Source organism: Planococcus citri, chromosome 1, assembly GCF_950023065.1.
Source record: "Planococcus citri chromosome 1, ihPlaCitr1.1, whole genome shotgun sequence".
Classification (NCBI taxonomy): Eukaryota; Metazoa; Arthropoda; class Insecta; order Hemiptera; family Pseudococcidae; genus Planococcus; species Planococcus citri.
Genome location: NC_088677.1, coordinates 15,383,022 through 15,408,709, shown reverse-complemented (window position 1 = coordinate 15,408,709; position 25,688 = coordinate 15,383,022). Strand labels below are relative to the sequence as shown.

The following is a 25,688-nucleotide window of genomic DNA, read 5'->3' as shown; positions in this document are numbered from 1 at the left end:
GCTGATTTAATTTCAGACAATGGGATTTTTCTTTCCATGATTTTTTCTCAAGATTTGATATCACAAGATTTTTTGATTTCAAGATTTAAGGCTGAGACCACAAAATGTAAAGATTTTTTTCCATTTCAACTTTTGTGATCTTAATTGTGATTTTTAAAATTTTCATGTCTCGAGCTTTCAAAATTTATTGTCACCAGATTTTTAAAAAAAAATTATGCGTTTTATTTAATAATTTTGAATCAATTTTTACTTAATAAAATTGACATTTTTCATCACAATGCTGATTTAATTTCAGACATCAGGATTTTTCTTTTCATGATTTTTTCTCAAGATTTGATTAATTATCATAAAATTTCTCGATTTCAATATTTATGTTGAGACCACAAAATTTCACATTTTTTTTTGAAATTTTCTTTCATGTATTGAGATTTTAAGATTCTGTCGTAAAATTTTTCAATCACAAAATCTTTCGATCTCAGGGTTTTGTAGATTCAGACATCAAGATTTTTTCAATATTAAGATTTTTTTGATATCAAATTATGTATTCCAAAGTCTCAAGCTTTGAAAATTCCTTGTCACGAGATTTTTTGATTCAAAATTTTTCTGATTTCAAGATTTTCATCTCTCAAAAATTTTGAATTTTATGTCACAAAATTTCGAGATTATTTGCCTTCGATTTTTTTTCGGATTAGGATTTTTATAGAATTTCTTGATCAAGAGATTTACGTGTTTCCAAATTACATTTTTTCATTTTTAATATTTTCTGTCCTATTTTGAGATTCTCTGTCCTAAAATTAATCAATCTCAAAATCATTCGATCTCAAGATTTTGTAGCTCCAAACATCGAGGTGCTTTTTTGTCAGCATTTTTTTTCAAGACTTCATTCGAGATTTTTTCATTTCAAGATTCATGTTGAAAGATGTCAATATTTTTAGTCTCGAGATTTTGTCATTTTTTTTTTTTTTTTTTGTTGAGAGATGTCAGAATTTTTTATTTTGAGATTTTTTTATTCCAAGATTTATGTTGAGAGAGGTCAAAATTTTCAGTCTCGAGATTTCTTTATTTTACTTTTTTTTTGTTAAGAGATGTCAGAATTTATAATTTCGAGTATATTTTTATTTCATTTTTTTTTTGTTAAGAGTCGTCAGAATTTTTCATTTCGAGATTTTTTTATTCCAAGATTTATGTTGAGAGAGGTCAACATTTTCAGTCTCGAGATTTCTTTATTTTATTTTACTGTTTTTTTGTTGAGAGATGTCAGAATTTATAATTTTGAGGTTTTTTTTCATATTTTTTTTTTTTTTTTGTTAAGAGATGTCAAAATCATTAATTTTGAGATTTTTTTTATTCCAAAATTTATGTTGTGAGATTTCAGTCTCGAGATTTCTTTATTTTCTTTAATTTTTTTTTGTCAAGAGATGCTGAATTTATAATTTTGAGGTTTTTTTATTTCATTTTTTTTTTGTTGAGAGATGTCAGAATTTATAATTTCGAGATTTTTTTTCATTTTTTTTTTTTTTTTTTATAAAAGAGATGTTAAAATCTTCAATTTTGAGATTTTTTTATTCCAAGATTTATGTTGAGAAGTATCAAAATTTTCAATCTCGAGATTTCTCTATTTTATTTTACTTTCTTTTTTGTTGAGAGCTTGAGAGATGTCAGAATTTATAAATGCCGAGATTTTTTTATTTCATTTTTTTTTGTTTAGAGATGTCAGAATTTTTCATTTTGAGATTTTTTTTATTCCAAGATTTATGTTGAATTGTTGAGAGATGTCAAAATTTTCAGTCTCGAGATTTCTTTATTTTATTTTAGTTTTTTTGTTGAGAGATGTCAGAATTTACTTAATTTTGATATTTTTTTATTTCATTTTTTTTTGTTAAGAGATGTCAGAATTTTTCATTTTGAGATTTTTTTATTCCACGATTTATGTTGAGTCGAGATGTCAGCTTTTTGATCTCAAGATTTTTCCAATTCAAGATTTTATGAAGATTTGAGATCGAAATATTCTCAACTATTACAAGATTATTGTCTTAAAAAATTGTTTGCTCTCAAAATCTTACCTGATGATGATCTTCCTTCATCTTCCACATCATTAAATTATTTTGTTGCCTAGAAAAACAAAAATTTAATTATTATGAAAAAATTATTCATGTTCAAGAGCGAGTAAATTACGTACCAACTTATCCCTAAAATTTTTCACCAAATCTTATTTTCACGCCTCACAGGTGTTCGGAATTCGCCTTTTCTTTTCTCCCTTTAAAAAAAGACCAAAAGACGAGTATAAAATGGTAAAATTAATTCAGTTTTCAATCGTTAATGTTTATCGAGCTTTTTGTGAGCTTCATTTTTTTTTTTTTTTTTTTTTAACAATTTAAAACAGTATTTTTAGGTAAGATTTTCAAATCGATTAAACAATAAAAAACATAATAATATCAAGGTCATCGAAATCGACTTCTAAAAACCACATTAAAATTCGAACCACGTATAAAAATTTTCACCTCTTAAGATACCTAGGTACTTCTAAATCTCTCATTACGAGTAAAAAAAAACCTCAACCGGGCAATAGGTGAACTATTTTTACCTCCTAGTACCTATTTTAAACAGACTATACCTGTGCACTTGAAACCACAACTCGGAAAAATTATCAAAACAATAAAAAAATCATAAAATAAAAATGCATAAAACATGAATGAATGAAACTAGCTCGCGACGTATGATTCTAAAAGACGCAGTCTCAGAATGATGACAACGGTTGTTTGCTTTATTCATGAAATACTAGAACCAACAGTACCTATTTCATCACAGAGCGCACACCAAGCTACCACTTTTTCAGCTCTCTCGCAGATTTCAACGTGCACGTAAATTTAATTACGTATTTCGTGCGTGCCATTTTGGCGGGTAATTTTTTTCTGGAATAAATCGTATTGATCATCAAGAATTCGAACCGAGTTGAATATTGGATTTTAATTTTTAATTCGATTTATTATTATTGTTTTTTTTTTGTTGTAAATCAGTGCTCGTTACGTACACAACTATTTACATGTACGTGTATATATTTATAATTTGTCTATATATTTTAAAATTTTATCTCTTTATTCGATACATTTGCATATTAAGTTCGTGCGTTTGTGAATTTTGATTTTGATTCTTGTTCTTCTCAAGTTCGCGTAGGTTTCGAAGGTATAAAATGGTGCCCTTTTGAGTTGGTAAGTTTATTACCTGCTTGATTTTTATATTATTACGATGAGATCTATGATACGTGTTATTAAAATATTACCGTCTAACTATTTTGATACCTATATTGTTGCTCGATGGTTTATTTAAATGGGAAATAATGCTTGGAAAAATCAATCTAGTCGTAAGATAAACCAACTCGAATAATTTTTTTTGCCAACTTGAAAGTTTACGCTTCGATTAAAAATTAATTACAAAAAAATTAACATAACTTTCGTTTATTTACCATAAATAAATTTATCACGCCGAGACGACTTTTTAATTTTCTAAAATTTTCCACCTAATTAAAATTTACCCCATGGACGATGTTAATGAGAATATTTACCTATTCGAAGATCTTCATCGTTGAATACAAAAACAACCCATCAAAGTATTCTAAAAATTATACGAATAGGTGATTTTTAAAAATGACCTTATACTTTCTACTTAAGGAATTCTCTTCACGTCGTATAATCATTTTTTTTTTTCATCTCGAATATTTTATACTGTTGCAAGTTACCTACAATTTTAAATCTTCATCGTTGTTTATTCGTAAAACTAACGAAAAATTTAGTCGAAGGCACGCACTGGAGGGGATTTTGAAACAATAACCCATCTTTTTGAAACATTCGTAACCTAATTTCCGGTCGTAATTTTTTCCGAAGGAAACGTTTTTTTTTTTTTTTTTTGTAATCTTGCTTTTAATTGAAACATCATCACAAAAGTCGAAAATGTCCTATTACTTTTCACCATTTTTCCTAGTTTTCTTTTCTCTTTCTTTGTCTTATTTTTTTCCTATCCTATTCTGATGAAGCCTACAGGTATATATAGAAATGTAGGTACCTCGTTTAAAAACCGAAGTTCAGTTAATTAGTTTTTTTTTTCTGTTCTGCTAGTCTAGTGAATGACTGCCGAACATCCATTTCAGTAAATTAGAAAAAAAGCAACACGCTGTTCAACTATTTTGCAAACGTTTTCTGATACAAAGTTGGTTAAATTTACCAAAATTTAAGTATCTACTTAATTTGCTTTCCTCGGGAGATTGAGGAGGTAGAAAAAAATTAAGTAGAGTTTTTTAAAGTATGTAAATTTTGCATGAGGAATAATTTATTCAGAACTGATAATACAAAAATTTAGCTTTCATCTCGAATTAAGTGGGTGGTCAATGAATGAAAATGAGGACTAGTCTTGGAATTTTAATTTTTCCAATTCAACGACAGGGAAAAATACATTAATTGAGAAAATTGTTCCAAAATGTTCCCTAGATCAAAAGATCATCACGTTCATTTGATACAAGAAATCTATTCACAAAATCAAATCATTATTGTTAAAATGCAACATTTTTGGTTGAAATTTTCTACGAGACAACAGAGTTTAATTGAGAAACGACTTGGGTCTTGGTATAAAAGTAAAATAATTTATACTTTTATAATTATTGGATTTTAATTTTAAAAAAAATGAAATTAATAAAGAAAATTTGTATTAAAAAAAAAACTATGTATACTTAGGTACCTATTCGCTCAAAAGTTAGGAATACATACTTACCCACTTCGTTCTTCAATAATGTTTCAATTTTAATATAAGGTGGCAAACTTTACAAGTTTATTAACAGTTTAGTTCAGGTAAATGAAACTTTCAATGAAAAAATATTTTTGACGAGCAATATACCTAAGTGGAATTTTGGAATAAGTTACAGACAACTTACTGTACAAGTTAATGGGTTTTGTATAAAATTATTACTTACTAATGTACACCTATTTACTCCTTGTTCAAGGTATTATTGAATTAATACTATCATGTTAGAAGTAAAACTTGAATTAAAAAAAAAATAAAAAAAAATGAAGAACTGAATGAATGGTAAATTAAAAAAAAAACTTGTAGCATGGTTTAGAAATTATATTTTAACAAGTAAGTAAGGACTATAGGTAGGTAGTTGAGATTTTATTTTTTCGGATGAGTGGGGGGGGGGGAATTTGAGGGAAACGCCGATTAATCAGTGCTTTAAGCCTTCTTCTCCCCTTATTCCAAACTTGGAGAATTTTTAAAATTTCAAAGACCCATTTTCAATGAAATAAAAAAAAAAATCGATCAAATCAACGTAAAAGGCTCTTTGGTGTTTACTCTATTTTAAGCGTACCTACACCGAGTCGATATGTGATGATTTCAAATTATTCTGAAGCCTCCAGCAGCTTTTAGTAATTTCTAGTTTTTGAAATGCCAAAATCAGGGCCGAAGTGATACCTTTTTAGCTTCCATCGAGTAAACTCGAATTTGCCATTTTTATGAATCTTTTGATCGATTCTATAGCACATATTTTCAAAATTCGTTTGTGCGATTTCAAATTCAAAATTTTTGCCAGTGATTAAGCACGAGTACCTACCTTATATTAAAAAAAAATTAAAAGTGAACAATTTTGGCTTCAACTTCAACGAGCGAGGGAAGTATCACAAAACCGAAACAAAAACTTTCAAATTGGACAAGGGGGAATCGAAAGAGGATCTCGAAATAAACCACCAGTCAAAATTTCAGATGCTGAAATTCATGTCACGATATTTGGCTAATTTTTAAGAATTCAAATATGGGTCAAAATTAGAAAAAAAATCAAAATTTTAGCAAATCGATCTATTAACTGAAATTTGGTTTTTATCCGATCAGCTGGAGGATCCAGAACGGTTCCAAACCTTCACCAATCGACTCTTATGGGAGGGAGAGAGGGGGGGGGGTCAAAATCAGCGTACAAACAAAATTTCAGCTTTTTTTGTTCTCGAGTTTGAAAATGACGATTTTTACATTTTTTCAAAAATTATCACTAGAGAAAAATTTAGATTTGAACCGACATAAAAAAATCCGCTAGAGCCTCCAGAACAGTTCGAAACCGTCACCAATCGACTCGGGAGGTCAAAAGTAGGATACAAACCAAATTTCAGCTTTTTAGTTTAATTTGCTGAAAATTTGATTTTTTTCTAATTTTTGTCCGATTATTTTTCAAAAATTTGCCAGAAATCGAAAAATTAATTTCAGAACTTGAAATTTGGGCTGTTGGTATATTTTAGGTTCGTCTTTTGATTCTTCTTTGTCCGGTTCCAAAATTTTTGTGCCGCTTGAGATACTACCTACAAAATTTAAAAAAAAACGAAGATTCACTGAAGGCTTCAGAATAGCATGAAACCACCGTCAATCGTCTTGATAGGTCGAAAGTGGATTCTAAAATGAATTTCAGCCTTTCTAAAGTTCAATATTGATTAAATTTGTGTGTCAAATTTGAAATTTTAAAAATCCACCAAAAATCGAGAAATGAATTTTAGCAATCAAAATTTGCGATAGTGGGATATTTTGAAGTACTTTGAACTCATTTGTGCGAATTTCAAAATTTTTAATTTTTTTACGTCACAAGAAATCGCCCTCAAAGAAACAAAAATTCGAGATATCCTTCTGAGATTGAGCTAAAATACTGAATATATAAAATGGTTTAGGTAGGTACCTAAATAAGTCGAATATGACACAGAACGCAATTTTTTAGCCACCAAAATTATTTTCTGTGCTTTATGAAGAAGATCTTAAGACTTTATTGGAAATTGGTTATCTACTCAGCTGACTTTTCATGCAGTTATGGAGGTTTCGAACCATGTTCTTTAAACGAACATTTCGAGTGGTCCTTGTCAGAATATGCTCTAAATAGTTCGAAATTGCTTCGAATCTAGCGATGTAAGGTTGGAGTGGCGAGGGGGGGGGAAGAACCGAAAAAAAGTTCATGCACGTAATTATGATAAAATTTCTGCATTCCACATTCAAATAGTGATAAAATTTTATATTTTTTATCATCTTTTACTATTCAGCTCAAAACTTGATTTTTAAAAATTCTCCAAAATTTGAAAAATGAGTTTCAGACGTCGAAATTCTGGTTGATTGGATTGGATGTTTTTGTATGCTCTTTTCATCTAAGGTAAAGTGGGGTAATTCCGATGGCAAAATTCAAAATTTTAGCAATTTCTCATTTTTTGGATTTCCTGTACATTTTGGGGCAAAAATGATGTAACAACTTTATTCCTGCGTCCTTCAGCTACACATTGACTATATTGAAGAGTGATTTGTGTGAAGGCTTCATACATATAATTGAAAAAACATTTTGGAAGGTTGAGTTATCAGAATTACCCTAAAAATGGGGTAATTCCGATAATGAGTTTTATAAGGAAAGGAATTCTCCCAGGGTAATTCCGAGCCAGTAATGTTGAAATATACCATTTATTGCACATTTAGGTTTTTATTTCATGTAAATTGAATCATTAGAACAAAAATTTAATTTTTTTTACAAATATGCATTTTTGAGACATAATTTCTGAAAATTAGACCAACTAGAGAAAAATGCCCCGTTTTGAGGATTTTCTTTGATAATTTCGACCCCCTAAAACTACAATACATCAAAACAGAGATAAAAACATTGCAGGACAATTTTGCTGAGGCTATCGGAATTACCCCGCAGCATGAAAAATGATCGACATGTTTAATAATTCAATGCCACCAAACAAATAATTATAAAAGCAAAATCAAAAGAGGTACTGACACTTTAACACGTATTCATCAAATATCAGCTTCTAAACAGAATCTTTCAACAAGTTTTGAACCATAAAAACGAGTTTCAAAAGTGCACTGTTTTTTGTGGCAAAGGATTTGGGCATTCAGATTTTGAACACTGCACAGACTTGACAAAACAGAGCAGATGAACCATCTGATCATTAATGGGTGTAGGTTAGCACTAAAACTACCTACTTTCTTCATCATTTGTGCCAAAATGTTTTTTGCAACAAAGCTAGGGCTTGATATCGGAATTACCCCATATCGGAATTACCCCACTTTACCTTAATTTTGTTTGTAGGTACTTACTCATGATTTCTGCTGGTTTGGTTTTCAGTTATACCTTCCTTGTTATTCATATTGTTTAGATAGACGAGTACCTGCACTACACTTAGATCGATTAGGCATCTGTGAAAAAAAACTTACTTATTTGTCAATTTTCAGTTTTTTTTTTCATGATGAACACAGTGGAAATTTTTCTAAATGTTTGAAGGCTTTGATTTTAGGAATTATTTTTTTGAGGTATCGATGGAGATCCAGAATAAAATGATTTGAGTCAACGCTTTTCTATTTAGTCTAGGTGAAAAATTGTGATATACTTACTTGAACATTGAACAAGTTATTAATTTTTTGATATTAAGTATATCACCTCTGACTCCCAAGAGGTCCAGAAAGAAAATGGAGAGGGGGATTCTCATCGATTAAAGCGGGAATTTTGAGAAGAAATTCAAAATCATTTTTCAAAAAAATCCTTATTCATTTTTTGCTTATTCGCAATTTTTGAAAATTCTGTAAGTGAGACACGTACCTTATGTATAGGTTTAGGCACGTTGTTTTTTTAATTTTAATAGTTTCGAAAATAAAGAAGAAAATACAAATTACGTACACTTGACTTCACCTTGTCACAAAACCCCCACCTTTTGACGCAAAATAGATACCTAACCTAACAAAGACCAAAAAAGACACAGGAATCGTTGCACATAAAATGAACAAAATCAAACCGACTGACATGCAAAATCACCTCGAAGAAAACCACCCTCTCTTTGAAAACCTCGCACTGCATATAAGATAAACTGCTGCAAAGTACTTAAATCACGCTGTAACGCTTGATAAATAAACAAATATATCCACTTTACTTCACTTTTGTGGTGCTAAGTACGCAACAATATAAATGAAGTTAAAATGTTTCTGAAACTTTCACAATACATATTACAATGTGCAATATCCAAGAAACTTTCTGAGCAGATAAACACGTAGGATACAGATAAACGGAGGGGTTCAGAGGGGGGAAGGCTGAAATACTCGTATATATACTACACGTTCCTAAATCTCGCATAGATGCCAAGCTGAAGCTCGTCTCGCCGTACCAATTCAAGATGTTTCATCTTATATATGTTATATTATTATAACGATATATAGTCACGTATTTTACAGCACAATTACTACGTTGAGAATTTCGTTAATATAAAGCTTCGCACATATTACTTACTCGAGAATCAGATATACCTACTATAATTATTAATTCCATTAAACGTATGGCACTTTGAAAGCTATAATTCTTATATCATATATCACATACTTAGTAGCTACTAGTAGCTGTACATTATGATGATAAACGAGTAAATTGTAATATGGCTTTTCATATTTTGGTGAGATGCTGAATGAACTTTTATGATGATGAGTGAGAATGACGAGAAATGTCAAATCAATGCGATTGAAACGTGGTGGAAAATTTTGTCGAGGTGATTTTTTGGAAGGTATAGGTAGTCGTTGACTTGAGAGAAGTTGATCACTTGGTCATTTCACATTTGTGTACTCCAAATCCAAGGTTTCGTTGGTACAGATATTGTTTTGTTTCAAGATGTTACGACGTAACATCCTAAATAAGTCATCTATAATTATTTAGGTACTTTGGAATTGGAAATATTGCTGACTCATGAAATCATGATTGTTTGTTTGATTTTTTTCCGCAAATTTTATAAAGCTGCGCTTTCATTTTGGTTCATTACGAGTAGATCTGTGGTTCATGTTTGACAACCACCCCTTTCCTTCGCAGCAGATCCTTTGGGACATATTTTTTCTTAGAAGGGACATCCCAAAAAATATTTTAAACCAGCTACATCAAAAAAAGGTTGCTCCTTAATGGCGAAATCACCATGATTTTGATATGACAGATCAGTCGAAAATCACAGATTTGGCTTTCTAACTTGAACTCATACTTACACTTCGAATTGAACAAAACCATGATAGATTAAAAGAGCATTGTCTTAGAACCCCCGCAACCAAAATTTCAAAGTCCCAAGTTCATTTCAGAATTTTTGAAAATTTTTTTAAAATCTAAAAAATTTAAAACAGCTTTTTAAAGCGGAATTTCAAACTTTTATAGTGTTTTGAAAAATATACCGAAAAACTGTACCTAGATACCTAAAAAATGCCAAACAGCATCTCCATCAAATCTTCATGAAAATTCTACCCTAAATCAACCCTTCAATTAGTTGAAAAAATTTCTTCTCAAAAATCCAGGTTATTTGAAAAATAAATTTTCAATTAGTCCTGTGGAAAAAAAATCAACCAAAAGATTTATAACCTTACCTACTTTAGAGCAGGTAAATAACGTAAAGAAGTAAGGGCGAAAAGGAAAAAATTGGTACATCAATTTTTTTCAGGAATGTGTTGAGATGAACCCCCAAAACTACCAAAAAAAACCAACCCTCCTACCCCTGGAGCTAATTTTTCTAGGGGGCTAAAACCGGTTCCGATTCACGTTTTTTGCTATTTACTCCGAAAATATTAGGTTTACGAGAAAAACTACCATGACTAAAAATGTTCCCTTTCAAATTCTTGACAATTTGATACCAGGCTCGATACCCAGCCCTCAAGAGGGGTGTCTAAAAAAAGGGGTTGAAAGAGTAGGTGTTTCAAAAAAGGTCAGTCCAATAAATTGATCAAAGTTACCACTTAATATCATTCGTTTTCGCTCAATTTTTTTTTTACAAAACCTACTCACCCAACTATCAATCACATTGTTATCTTAGAATTGATAATGATCGGCGATGGTAGGTAGGGTTAGTACCTATTATTTTGATGGTTTCTCTCATAAATATCACCTTAGGGGGGAGATTTATTTGACTCCTGACTAGCTCAGATGGGAGTTCTCTTGAGTGACCAATACGAATTCTAAGTCATCGAGTACACAAATGATTAACATTTAAATACCATTTATGTACAAAGGATTTATTCGGTCAAGACATTCACTACTTTATAACATATTGTAATATGTTATTTATTTATTAAATGTGTTCAATCTAGACAGATGGGATAATGCTTAAGGCATTTCTCCTGGCATATCATGGCAATTATACATGGAATTGACACCTTACTAGCCGAGCAATTTACTAAAGCTATGTATGCGAAATAGGTTCATAATGCGTAAGTGAGGAATCCATGCTCCATCCCTTACGTCGAATGACATCATCTATTAATTACAATAAAGCTATAATTAATATAGTGGAGACACCGCCATGTAAGTTCCCACTTACCAAACACTACTCACTGTCACACCACCTCTTTTCCTTAGCCTACCCCAATAATAGTGGCTGTCGGTGGCTGCTTTACAAAGAGACACATGTATCACACGCTTCATTCAAGATACCTAGGAATATCTTGATATGACCGCAAAGGTTATAATCGTCGGATTATCACCTCAGAGAATTAATTAATGACTACCAACGATTACGATTAAATCAAAATATTATCTTAAACACACGCGTAGTGGGTTAACTTGAAAATAATACTACTTAGGCCTAGGCCTGTCTTTGTATACAAATTACTCCTTGACCACATACTTCGACAAGGATCTTGCCACGGCCGATCGCAAAAACCAAGTGAAGATACCTTTCAATCGACAGAAGCTCACAGAAGCTCGTGCCTCCTTGACTATTGAAAGGTATTGTTCACTCCCGATGTTATAATATTTTCCCACGTTACTGGAACCCTCTTTACTAAATAGCAATAAATCACATCGCGTAAAGGGTTACCCTAAGATCTATCACCTAGCAGGTGGAGGCAGATTGCACCATAACAACATCATCATTGATGGGTCTTTAATCCTCCCCAGGGGTTGGCGGGAGTGCTTCATTTTTCAAGTAACACACAACTGAATCATATATTTGAAAAACAAATCTGCACATGCGATATATTGAATAGTATGTTTTCGAGATCGCTGAATACGAACACCAACTTTTTTTTGGGTCCAACTCCTCAAAGCCCCTCTGTGCCCCAAAAAGGGGGTTAAATTTTTGAAAAATCGTGAAAATTCAAGTGATATATCGAATGGTATATTTTCGAGGTCGCTGAGTACGAATATGAACTGATTTTTTGGGTCCCACCCCCTCAATGTCCCTCTGTGCTCCAACAAGGGGGCCAAAATTTCAAAAAATCATCAAAAAGTCGAGTGATATATCAAATTGAATGTTTTAGAGGTCGCCAAGTACAAATACGAACTTATTTTTCGGGTCCTACCCCGAATTGGAAAAATTATTCAGAAATTAAAACTAAAAAAATCCATTTGAATTCATCATTGAAAGATTCATTTGAGATCAGCATGAAAAAAATGCATTCGACGGGAGATAGGAGCCTTCAATGAGGGAGTATTTTTGATCCTGTTGCTACCCTACCTGTTTTGGGGGAAACGGCTCTGTCCCTAATTATGAATTTGAGACTAGGCCATTCTCCCCAAAACAAGTTGGGTAGCAACAGGAATGAAAAAACCACGATGTTTTTCAAAAATGGCCCTTCTTTGAGGATCTCCATCTCCTCTTTACAGTTCAGGAGCACCTCCGGAGCTAATATATTTTCTGAGTTGGTATAGTCAACTCTAAGCGAATCAGTTGATCGTCAATGGGTAATTCGCGATCATTATTTTTTTTTTTTTTTTGCCCAACAGCAAAAAATATCTCTACCAGATACAATGTTCTTACAATTCTAATCAATTACTCGCTTTATTAGCGTAGAATATCATAAAAAAACATAAATCACCGAGCATCAAGGTTTTCTCTACACAGTCATTCGAATCGAACCCACTAAACAGCTATTTTTACACAGCTCTTCGGTCTTTGCACAAATTGTATGTAAATCCCCAGACGTGGTACTTCTCGCGAGCAAAAATTTCCTTCTCCAATTATCAAATTTTAGCAAAATGGCAACGACACGCGAGATCCATCATTACGAGATTAAAATGCTCACTTACGTAATAAAAATCACGTTCATACTTACGAAGTATCGTTTGATTTACGATAATATGTCAGTTTGACGTTAATGGACTCGCGGCAACGTGTTATATTACATGTGAAAGTTATAAAAACGAATTATAAACACTTTTACGATTCATTTTGATCTTTTATTTGGCTGCTTTTTCATTCCTACAATACCTACCTACATCAAAGCTCGCATGCTTCGAAACGTATTCGCGCAAAAGCTGATACCGGTATCGTAAAAAGTCTTACGACGTTTTCACCTAGCCTATAGCCTAGCCTATCCTATGAGGGAAAATCCAGCAATTACTATGATTTTCATTATAGATTTTATTCACCTATACGTAGGCTATTTTTACCACAAATAGCGATTAATTTCCTCGGTGGCCTCGACATTAATGCATCAAGCTCCCTTCGCAACCCTTACCGAAATTTCAAAGGGTCCTTTTAATAAGCTAAAAAAAAGTCGTTTGCGAAGGGCGTCTGCAGGACTCAAACACGTGAAAAATATTCTATTTTCTGATCAAATTACGTACCTACATATCGATAAATAATACTACTTACTTGAAGGAAATAAAAAATTGACATTTGGTAAAGCTTCGTCGATTTTCGCACCGATAATTAATTAGACCTAACATGAACATGGTACGTGTCAATGATTTGTTCACAAGTGATGAACCTTTTGTAAATTATATGGAAAACAAAAAGCAATCTTTCAAAGGATTAATCATTCGACAAAAAAGGTATCTACACAACGTTTATACCATTCAACGTTCATCGTGGTTTTGATTGAATACTGCCGAACTTGTTCGCTCGTCTCTTACAATTTAAAAGCTGCTTGCGTTAATTTTCTTCGATACATGAGCGAAAATGTTCGCGTCAAACTCGAGTATGGTACCAATAATGTATTTTGTTCTATTTTAATGATAATTTTTCACACGAAAATTCACCAAATCGGAGAAATATTTCCAGTCTGTAACCTGCCGATTATGCGAGGTAAAAAACTCGATCGAGCTCCCGAAATAGAATATTTAAAACGAGTACCTACTCGATAGTTAGTTCAATTTACACGAATAGAATTTCAACCACCACTAACAGAGAGAGGAATCAAATTAAAAGACCCCATTGACGTCAAACACTTCCATTCAAGTTGGTACTTTCTCTAGCACTTCCGGTATAAATTAACGTGTTATTTCGCCAATGAAAAATAAATCGTATTTATTTTACAAAAATTTACCTAATGAAAAATGTATTCAAATATTTCATCCATATCGAGTGTAAGTATAAGTGCTTGGTTTAAAAAAATGTGTATTGGAAAAAAAATATCGATTACAGATACTTTTTTCAACTCGATACGATCCGTGGTTGTTAAAATGGAAAAAGTTTTACTCGACGTTTAATTAATTTTTCATCCTTTTTACCCGAAATCAGCAAATTTTATTGTTGAAGTACGACCATTGATTAATGTCGAATAAATGCTGCATTATGCTTGTAACAGATTCGAGCTGCGAGCTGTAAAGTTTGAAAAAGTACTGCTTAGTTGTCAATATCGTACTTTTTCTGTGATTCTCGTGCGGTTAGGTAATTAATTTCGAGTACGTGCTACGTGAAAATGGAAATGGTTTGGTCTCACAAGGTGGTCAGCATATTTTTGTGCATAAACGTGTAAAAATTGAACATCTTTGAATTCTTTGCATAAATCAATGATTTTTTGAAACAGTATGTACTTTATGATGTACGGGATTCTTGCATGAATTTTTCCATTGGTTTGTCTGCCAAATGAATGCCGTGTTGAGAAGTGCTTTGATTATGTAATTTGAATCTGATAGCAGTCTCACTTTTTTAATTTCATTCAATTTTAGGATCTCATAGAGCTGTTACAAATATAATAGCCTGGAGTTCTGCCAAGTTGTATGTCCAATATTACTTTTGAAAACTTCAAAAATTTGCAGAACCCTGTTTTTTTTTTTTTGGATAGGCAGCTGGAAGTCTATTAGGTACTCTGCAAGTGCTACAAGTGTGAAAAAATTACAGATGCCTGAATAGATTGATAATTTGAACTCAAAACTTCAGAGATGTGGGACTGACAATCCCAAAACCAGAACTGATTAAATCCAAATTCAAATCCAATCCCAAAACCGAAATCGTTGTTTTTTCTACCCACATAGCACTGACGAGATTGCCAGCTAGTGGCCTTGACATAAGTATCAGCATAATTTTATAGATTGTTGATTGAAAAAAGTCAGATCATTATCCACAAAGGGGTTAATCCAAGTACATTGTACATTTACAATGCCTAATTGATTAAAAATTGGCACAAGTTTCAAAAGTTATGATAGAAATGTTGGTCCCATTGGGAGAAAATCTGCCCATACGCTGAAGTTTATACACCTGAAAAAGCGCTGTTCAGAGGTTGGATTAGTGCACAAAAAAAATCTGCTAAAAAATACGCTATGAGAACATTTTGTAGTGTATTTTTCTGGCTTAACCCTTTCGCGCCGAATATTGGTTTTGCGTCCCACGTCCAATTTTTTAATTTTTAAATTAAATCGTTCCTTGGGCATCTCTAAGCAACATAATTTTGTTACAGATTTTTTACTCAACTAACAATCAAGATATTGAGGTGAGAACACGTATGTCCCAGCCGTGGACTTTGAAAATTTGTCCTGGGACAGCATATGTCCCATCAGTGCTTAAAATTTGCAAAAATTGCTGGGACAAGTGGGACAAATTCCAATATACCAATAGGCTTAATATCATTCCAGTATGCAAAAAGTCATATGAAAAATTTGTATTTTGGATGCAAATAAGAAAAAATTTCAAAAAAACACACTTTTGCTAATAAAATCTTAAAATTTTATCAAAATTGAGACATCAATTTTCTTTTGACAGAGGATTTCTCTGTGAGTAATGCATCAAATTCGATTAGATTTGGACATAATATGCAGAAACACATTCCTGACAGACTGAAATTGTTCTTTTTTCAATTTCTTGAAAAAATATCACCCAAAGCAGCTCAAAAATATCAAAAAATTATTGAGTAAAACTTATTTACGTTTTTGTTTTTGAATTTGCTCCCTCAAAAATTAATAAAAATTGATGTTTTTATACCAAAATGTAGCTTATTCTATCTATTTTCAAATATAAATTTGTTGCCGGGCACAATCACTCCCTGTGTTTGCAATTAATTTCTAATTACTTACTACCAACTAGTTGCTCGAATTTCACATTTTTACTGAAAAACACGTTTTTGCGGAAAAAATAGTTCACAGTGTAGCTATAACACGAGCAAAAAAATTGCGAGTGGTCTCAATTGATTCCTGACAGTTTACTCTACTGATGGGACCCAGTCTGCGGGAATAATGTGTCCCAGAAGTTCCCAGCAGATTTGTTCAAGTTTGCTGGGACATATGCTGTCCCAGCCAGTGTGAAAGGGTTAAGGCCACAGTGCTCTCAAATTACCTGGCGTGTTTCTTTGTGCTGGAAGAAACCAACTACAAAATACTCCACTAACCTGTTTTTTGGCATTTTCTTTCGCACATTTGCTAAATAACACGTGTAAATGTGGTATTTTACGTTAATGTTTTAGCATAGTATAGAAATATTTGCATTCATTCCATCACATGCCCAGGTGGTTAGGTAGGTAAGTAGTAAAGTTGGTCCCCAACTCAGAGACACGAGTTCAATCCCTAGCAGAGCCAAAAAATGTTTCATGAATATTGGACAGTGGCAGAATTTATAATGTAAAAAAATACGCGCGCAGATTAATGAGCAGAAAAGTATTGGTGGAAAGTGTTGCAATTCCTGTCACATTTTTTGTCGTGTATCATCAGCAGATTTTCACCCAATGAGGGATGGTCGTCATTGCTGTCTACAATTCTATCTACAATCATATGCAAGACTTCAATATATTGTAGACACATTTGTAGACCTTATGATCTATAACAAAATTCAGGTCGCCTCGTTGATTCAAAGTTGATGTCGACCATAAGATCAACAAAAGCATCTACAAAATTTTGATCTAGTATATCTAGTTACTTTTGTTGATCTTATAATTGACATCTGCATTGGCATCAACAAGACGACCTGAATTTTGATATCGATTAAAGGGCCTACAAAAGTATCTACGAGTACATAATGTCGTCATTGAGTAGATACTTCTGTAGATCTTGTATATAATTGACATCAATCATCTGGTGATCTAATATTGATGAGGAAGTTGATGATGATTACAAGATCTATAAAACTCAGTTTGATTCCTACCCAGGGGCAAATTTTTTTCATCAAACAATTTTTTTTAGGGAGAACCATTTTTGAGATTAATTTCACTTGGATAAAAAAAAAGAGTTTATGGCACATTTCACACATTTTCAATCAAAATTTGCCACTTTAACACTCAAAAAAATGACACCAATGTTGAGACCTTGCGGGGACAAAAATGAAGAGAGACGACAGTAGATTTTGATATCGACTTCTCACTCATCATGTATTGACATTACCAACATTAGTGTCAACAAGTGACAGATTAGTGATCTCATCACTTCCATCGACTTTGTTATCAAGTCTTTTGCTACATGGGTAGGTAGATCCAAAAACTGAAAAAATCCTGGAACCGATATAATTTTAAACCCAAAACAATCCCAGAACTGAAACAAACTCGTTTCAGTTTCTAGATTTCAATTTTTGTTGTGTTTCCTCGATTTTATTTTGATAAATTGTCATTTTACATCATTTATCATTAGAGCTCGGATTTTTATGATTTGTCATATTTTCATTCATCGCAGAAGATCGCGCATATCCTATGGATTTTTGTGAATCATACAATTCTGAGTAAAATGAGCCCAAGTTGTTAGCGCATATTTTGCATATTTTGGGCATAAATGCATATAAATGCATATTTTGGACATTTTAAGCGCATATTCGTCATATTTTGGCCATTTTTTTCATTTTTCAGTCATATTTTGGAAATTCTGGCCAAAAAATTATTTTTTGGTAGTACTTTTTACTAAAAACGTAAAAACTTGAAAAAAATGTAAAAAAAGATTTAAAAAATTTTTTCATCACATTGAGGCGATTTGTAGTATGTTAACCAAGAATTGATTATTCAAAGCAAAATTGAAGACTTTAACCCCTTTTTTTTGCATTTCTTAATTTTCTAGCCTTCCCTTCACATTTAAAATGAAAAATCCTTTCTATAGATACCCATGTTGATGTTGCATAAAGGTGCATATTTTGATGGATAAGAGCATATTTTGTCATAATTTGATCAAAATAAATGCATATTTTATGCGCATAAAATGATTTTTTAAGTGCATAAAAATCCGAGCTCTATTTATCATCATGCATTCATTCAGATTAACCTTAAGTAAGTATACCTAATAAAAATTATTCCACAAATTAAGCAAAATAATAATATGCATTTAAAAGGTGAAACTAATTAGGTAGATACACCATCAGACCCACCATGTAAAAACTTACCATTTTTTAGGCCCCTTGCAGGGTCCATTGGTCAATTTTGGCTTAAAATTGGTTGAAATGAAAATCCCAAAACTGGAACCTATTCATCCCAGAACCAAAACAATTTTTTCAATCCCAAAACGAATCCCGAAACAAATCCAATCCTGAAATGAATAAATTTTGACCCTAATACCGAAATTCAATCCCAAAATCGTTTCGGTCCCACAGCTCTGTAATACCTAGGTACTTGGAAAATTTAGTTTTTGAATTCAATTTTACATAATTAATCCAAGTTTTTGAAAAATGTTTATAATTACAGTTGGATCAGATTATATATTATAAGTACAGTATGTGATTGATAAGATCCATTTGAATTTAGTTGGATCAGATTGGATCTAAAAAAAATTCGACAAATGTGATGTGCTCTGAGAAAAGGGACCTAGTGTGTCAAAAAATGGGTTTTGACTTAAGAGTGGATTCTGGCACCTAAAAGTGTGTAGAATAACATGGAATGAGCTAAATTTCTGATAAGAACATTTTAACATTATAAAAATGTAAAAAAATTCTATAAAATGAGAAAAAAATTATTTAAAAAATTTTAAATATTAGCGCTCAAAACTTTTAAAGCTCTCTGGAGGCGGATCGAAGCACTCTACGGAAAAATGAAGTCGAGGAAAGTTGTAGAGAATTAAATTTCCAATCGACATAATGTCGTTAGTTTTTCTCTAGGATGCTTAGTTTTCGATATAATTGCAAAAGAAAGTAAAAATTGAAAAAATTGAAAAAAACATTTTTTGATTTTTACGTTCTTTTGCAATTATATCGAAAACTAAGCATCCTAGAGAAAAACTAACGACATTATGTCGATTGGAAATTTAATTCTCTACAACTTTCCTAGATTTCATTTTTCCGTAGAGTGCTTTGATCCGCCTCCAGAGAGCTTTAAAAGTTCTGAGCGCTCAATATTTCCAAGTAGTGCACTCAAAAAATTGAGCACCACAACTGCCGCAACGAGACAGAGTAGCAACAACCGAAGACATTGTCATAGTAATACTTTTTAAAGCGAAACGACAGGCGAGTGACGTCACCAACGTTGGTATTCACAGCTCTTCTCTCAGCTGAAGGCGCATTCACAGTAGTGAAACTTTAAATGCGTTTTTCTCAGAACTTCATTTTCGCACACTAGGTCCCTTTTCTCAGAGCACATCACAAATGTTTACCAAATTCAGCAGAGATCTTCATTCTGGGTTGAAAGTGACCACAAAAAAATTACCCCCAAGGTGCTCCAGGAGGGGAGACATAAGGCCTCAATAATTAAGAAATGGTATTTTTGAAAAAAAATCATGTTTTTTTGTTTTAGCTCCTTCCCAACCTGTTTTGGGTCTGGTTTTCCATAGTTGTCTGCCTGTCTGGCCTCTACAGGCCATTGACTCTCCTGTCTGCCATTCCAAGGTCGCCTGCCTGGCTGTATAAAGTCATTCACCTGTGTGTTTTGACTCTCAAGGTCACTGTACCACCTTGTCCAGCTTCTCAAGGTTGTCTGTCAGTCTGTCTATCTGATCCTTTTAAGTCATCGACCCTTCAGTATGACTTCTAAAGACCACCTGTCTGCTGATCTGGCATCATACGGTCATTGACCCATCTTTATATGTAGTTTCTCAAGGTCATCTATCTGTTAGCTGTCTGTCTGTTCTTATAAGGTCATTGACGCATGTTTGGACTCTCAAGATCATTGTACGCCTTGTCTGGCTTTCCAATGTCATCTCTCTGATCTCCCTGTCTACCTGTCTGGCCCCTTAAGGTCATTGACCTGTCACTATGGCTTCTCAAGATTGCCTGTCTGCTTGTCTGGCGTCTTGAGGTTAACGTTGATGAAGTTTTTGCATCAAGTTCATCAGATGCTCTCTTATTTTTTTAGAATTTTTTGATCACTTTTACAAAAAAATACACATTAAAAAAATGAATTTAAAAAAATTTTCAATTTGTTTTTTTAAATTTTTTTTTCAAATTCATTTTAATTTTTTTCGAATTCATTTTTATTTTTTTCTGTTTTGAAAAAGTGCTTTTGACCAATGTTTTTGACTAATCTTTTTGATATATTTTCAAAAAAAAACCCTCATTTTATACTTATTCGTGTTTTTGTCAAAAATATCACTTTTGAGCTTTTTTTGAAATTTTCATTTTCCAAACGAAAAATCTTCTACTATACTACCTACTCTTATTTTCTTGACGTTTTCCAGTTTTGAACCAATAAATAGGTATCCATTTCATTCGTTGAAACAAAAATGGTCGACGGAAAAAAAATTGCATCGAAATGCTCTAAATTTTCAATTATACATATATAATTTTATGATTTTTAAAAATCACTAAAAAATATTCTTCAGTTTTTTTTTAATTTTTCCAATTTTTGAAACCTTTTCTCTTCTAAATCTAAACGACGAGATTTTCGCTTCAGATTCTTTCCGCTGACTTTACATTTTCACCATCGTCAAAGCAATTTGCAGTCGTCATAAAACCTTCACCCAGGAGGAAACAATGTTCATATAAGTCAAAAATTTCATCCGCCGTTTTCTATGCGCGATATGTAGTATCTGGGGAAAATCTCCTTCTCTCTTCCCTTCCCTTGTACGTTTCTCTGTGCAATGCACCTCTCACATCTATGACAGGTTCGAGTATCGAATCAATACATTTCATAATTCAATATCGTGTATAGGTAGGTACATATATATCTAATATCTATGGTCTATACGATTGTGTGTACGTACATAGTGAATTGGCCAATGTGTGAATTACAACATGTGTTGGTAAAATAATGTGCTATTTTATTTGGAAAGGGTTGCACTAAACTTATCATTCGAAGGGACCTACTTCGAATTGTTAAATATTTCACATTGCGTAGGTACCTATGGTACTCTTTTTAAAAGCCATTAGGTAAATGCATAATTCCAATTAAACGATTTCCAATGGTGCATTAAATTTTATTATAGGGAAGTGTTTTTTCGTAGACAATGCACGTTATTCGTGTAAGTACCTACAATGGATCATAAACAGGCAGAATTTTGTTCTCGGGATGAAAAATAATTTATAAATATTTATCATCGGCTTGTATGTATGTAGTTTAATAGGTGAATTTGGTACGGTTACTTGGAATCGTAATAACGTACCTATTTATTTAGAAGCTACCTAGTTATATTTTGGTATTTTTGATGTTGAACTATAACCACAAAATCATTCGTACAGCTCGTATTGCCAAAATGTTTATAAACAAAATCGATTCAAAAAGCAACTAGATAGATATCTATATCTAATAGGCACTAGGCAGGTAGGTACATGAATAGGTTGAATTTTGGTATCGAAACAGACTCCATTATTCGTAGTGTAAATTCCTTTTCTCAAATTTTCTTCATAACAATAGACTGTAGGTTTGTTGGGTACATCCATCTAGCTCTATACCCATAGTACAACGAAGCAACGAACGTCAAAAATAATGTGAAATGCCAATGAAATTGATATTCGAGGTGAATATCTCAATACAAAAGATAACCGGTTAATAAATCAAGAACCTTTTAGCGAGGGTATTACACCGTGTGTCTTAAATTTATGAAGAATTTCCTGTACCAGCCAAATGAACCTTGAAGAAAATTACGATACTAACGTCTTAATAGGTTTTTATCTAAATTTTACTCTAAACGGTGTTTGTTTGCTGGCCATGTGCTAATTTTTTGATTTTTTGGGAGACGTTCTGGCTCTGGCTACCGATTGCGATTGTATCAATTTTAGTATTTTAAAGGTTAAATAATACAATAGATGAAAGCGCGAGATATTGTTGTAGATGTGCCTGTTTTATTTTTCCTCATCTTCATCTTGATTCCACTAAAGATGAGACGAGTTTAAAAAATGGTAAACGACTGTATGATTTCGTTATATTATGTGAAATATTCGCGCATTAACTGGTAAGCGTCGATACGCTTAGACGCGTGAATCTCGATGCATCATCTACGAATAATAAACCTTCACCTTGATATTGTAAGTTTTTATTAATGCGCAGGGGTACTCAACGTGTGTACTATAAACCTACAAATACGTAAGTACTACGTACGTGTATTATGAGGAAAAAGGAAAAATACGTTATGGCCTGTGTAGAATAGACTGACAGTAAAAAAGGTTACGAAAACGAAAGGCTCGTGAAGAATGATGGAGGGGAAAGGCAGGGGGACGGATTCGTGGCGAATTAAAATGACCTTTTTTCTCCTTATCGTTTAAAGTACTCGTACACCTATACCTACTTCCTTAAGCATGAATTGAATTTGAATGGATGGTTGTAGTAAGATTATCTATGGGTTCTTTTTTTTTTACGACACGACGTAAAGGTACTAACAAATTGGGACTATTTAACTATAAATTATTTAAAATTTAATGAGACACGACTGGACACGTTGTTGGTGGGTAGTTGAAAATTTGCATAATCTACGATTGGAATTAATTTGCAGAAAATTTAATCTTTAGGTACATTGTGGTTTTTAAAATTATTTCAACGAATTAGTAGGCATTGAATTGATGGCAACGTTTTGTTGGTGCAATTTTCAAGTGCAATGAGAATTATTTTATACGTACTTACCTACTTATACGTGTTATGACTATTATTTCAATTTTCTAGTCGATTTGAGAAGTCATCGTCGAGATTTAGCGTTCACTTTGTTGATTAAGGTATGAGAGTGGCTCACAGTTGATGATTTTTTTTCCTTCTTAGACATCAATTAGAGAATCATTTTTGAACTACCTGCTATTATAGAATAATAATAATTGAGAGTTGAAAACTTGCAAACAATTTTATTATGGGCTCATTTGATAGAAAAAAATGTGAAGTAGGTTATTTTTTTGACAGGTAAAAGTAGGTAAATCATCTCAATTTTTAGCTGCTCATGCAAATAGGTAGATTAATTCAGAAATCCTAGAAAAATAGAAAATCGCACTGGAGAGGCTTCGGAGAATTTGTTTTTGAGGGAATGCTTCAGAGCTGATGTGAATTATTTTTTTTTCTGAAAAAATTCAGGTATTAAAAAAATTAACAGGAATGTCCGAAAATACAACAGTTTTCGGTTTACAAAAATTCTTCTCAAAAATCTCGAAAATCAGAAATGTCCATCAAAACTTTTTTTTGAACACTTTTAAGGAACTTTTGAGTTCAAAATTGGGTCATGATTTTCGGGATTTTTGAAAAACATGTCATGCGATTTTTCAAAATGGGCTAAAATTACTTACAAAAGAAAATTGAAATTTTTCATTAATTTTTTTGAGAACTTTTGATGAATTTTGAGTTTAGAGTTGGGATACAAATGAATCGAATATTTTGATTAGGTGATTGATACGATTTGTAGAAGATGATTCGTTGAATCATTTTTGATTCATCAGCCTTGATCGTGCTTTTAAACCCAAAATTCATTCGTGAACGAAAACAACAAACGATTTACTTACCTGTGGATTTACATTTACAATTTTAAAATGAAGTTGTTTTTCAGTCGAGAGTTTGATTTCAAAAATTTATCTTTAATTGCTCAAAATAGGTATGTAGAATCTCAAATGCCCCAAACCCAACATTTCATTGCCTTATTTTCGACAACTGTGGCAGCTCCACATGAAAAAAATTTTTCGATTTCGAAAAAATTTCATTTTATAATTTTTGCGATTTTCCCTCGTTCTATTTCCATGCAGCTTCAAAATTTCCTATCAGAAAAAAATTATTTTGGGTAGGTAAATTAGCAGCATAAAAAAATTTTGAATTGCTTTTTTGGTAACGTTGAAAACAATTTTCTGATTATTTTGTAACTGTCTGAAGTGTTTTCTATTTTTTTTTTTTTACTTTCATTCTCATATCAATCAATTAATTCAATTTTTTGTTCTTTTTAAACAAATTTTGCACCATTTCACAAAACGTTGATGATATTGTCACATATGATATACCTACATATATAGAAATATTTTTTCGAATAGGTACCTACACCTAGATACTTATTTCGATAATATTTTATGATTATAAATGTTCACTTCATTTTTAATAATTTTTTTATGGAAATTAAGCGAATGTTTCTCTTTGAGAATTTAAAGGTGAGTTTGGAAATCCATTTTTGATGAAATTTTCCCCAATTTACAAACATATTTTTATATCTAACAATTTTACTGATACCTACTTATTTTCTTACCATCTCGAGTTAAAAAAAAAAAAATTTTATGCAATATTTAAGTAGGTATTTTGAATATTTCTAGTAAAAGTGGTATTATCTATACCTACCTACCTATGTATATTTCATCAATTTTAACGGTTTTTGTTTAAATTTTACATTTTGAGATTTATTTTATAAAATTTTGGTGATATTTTGGAGATTCCTTAACCTAATTTTCATATTTAAGGGGCTTCATAGAAAAGGGGCCTTGGTCAATTTTTTTCACTGATTTTTACAAGTTCAATAGTTCAAACAGACTTGAAATTTTTTTTTACAAGCAAACATTTTCCAATTCGTTTTTTTGACTAATACCATTTTTCCATGGAATTCTCTATTTTATTCCTGGAAATTCCGGATACCTAAGTCTACCCAAGTTATGAATAATTCTTGATAACAAAGAAATAAAATGAAAATGAATTCAATTCTGATTAGGGAGAAAAGAGCAGAATATCCATTCTTGGTAAAAACTAAAAAGCCATAAATTTTTAAAATTTGGGAACTTTTCTTGTCATTTTACGAGTCGATTCGTTCGTGAACGAGTCACTTATACGAATCAATTCGTTCGCGAATGATTTAGTAACTATTGATCAACTCGTTCGCGAACGAGTCACTTATACGAATTGATTTGTTCGCGAATGATTTAGTAACTATTGATCAACTCGTTCGCGAATGAGTCACTTAAACGAATCGATTCGTTCGCGAACGAGTCACTTATACGAATCGATTCGTTTGCGAATGATTTTGTAACTAATGATTAACTCGTTCGCGAAATGAGTCACTATTACGAATCGATTCGTTCGCAAACGAGTCGCTATTACGAATCGATTCGTTCGCGAACGAGTCACTTGTACGAATCGATTCGTTCGTGAACGAGTCACTTGTACGAATCGATTCGTTCGTGAACGAGTCACTTATACGAATCAATTCGTTCGTGAATGATTCACCTACAAATCAATCGAATGATTCACCA

General features: G+C 32.2%; 1 protein-coding gene across 1 annotated transcript in view; it reads left to right on the top strand.

Moving 5' to 3' along the window:
* Positions 1–2,846: 2,846 nt before the first annotated feature.
* LOC135848065 (orexin/Hypocretin receptor type 1-like) overlaps positions 2,847–25,688 on the top strand; it is a 287,683-nt gene continuing 264,841 nt past the window's right edge. Inside the window, exon 1 of the mRNA XM_065367843.1 lies at positions 2,847–3,209. The gene's annotated coding sequence lies outside the window, so the exon portion shown is untranslated. The remainder of the gene's footprint in view (positions 3,210–25,688) is intronic.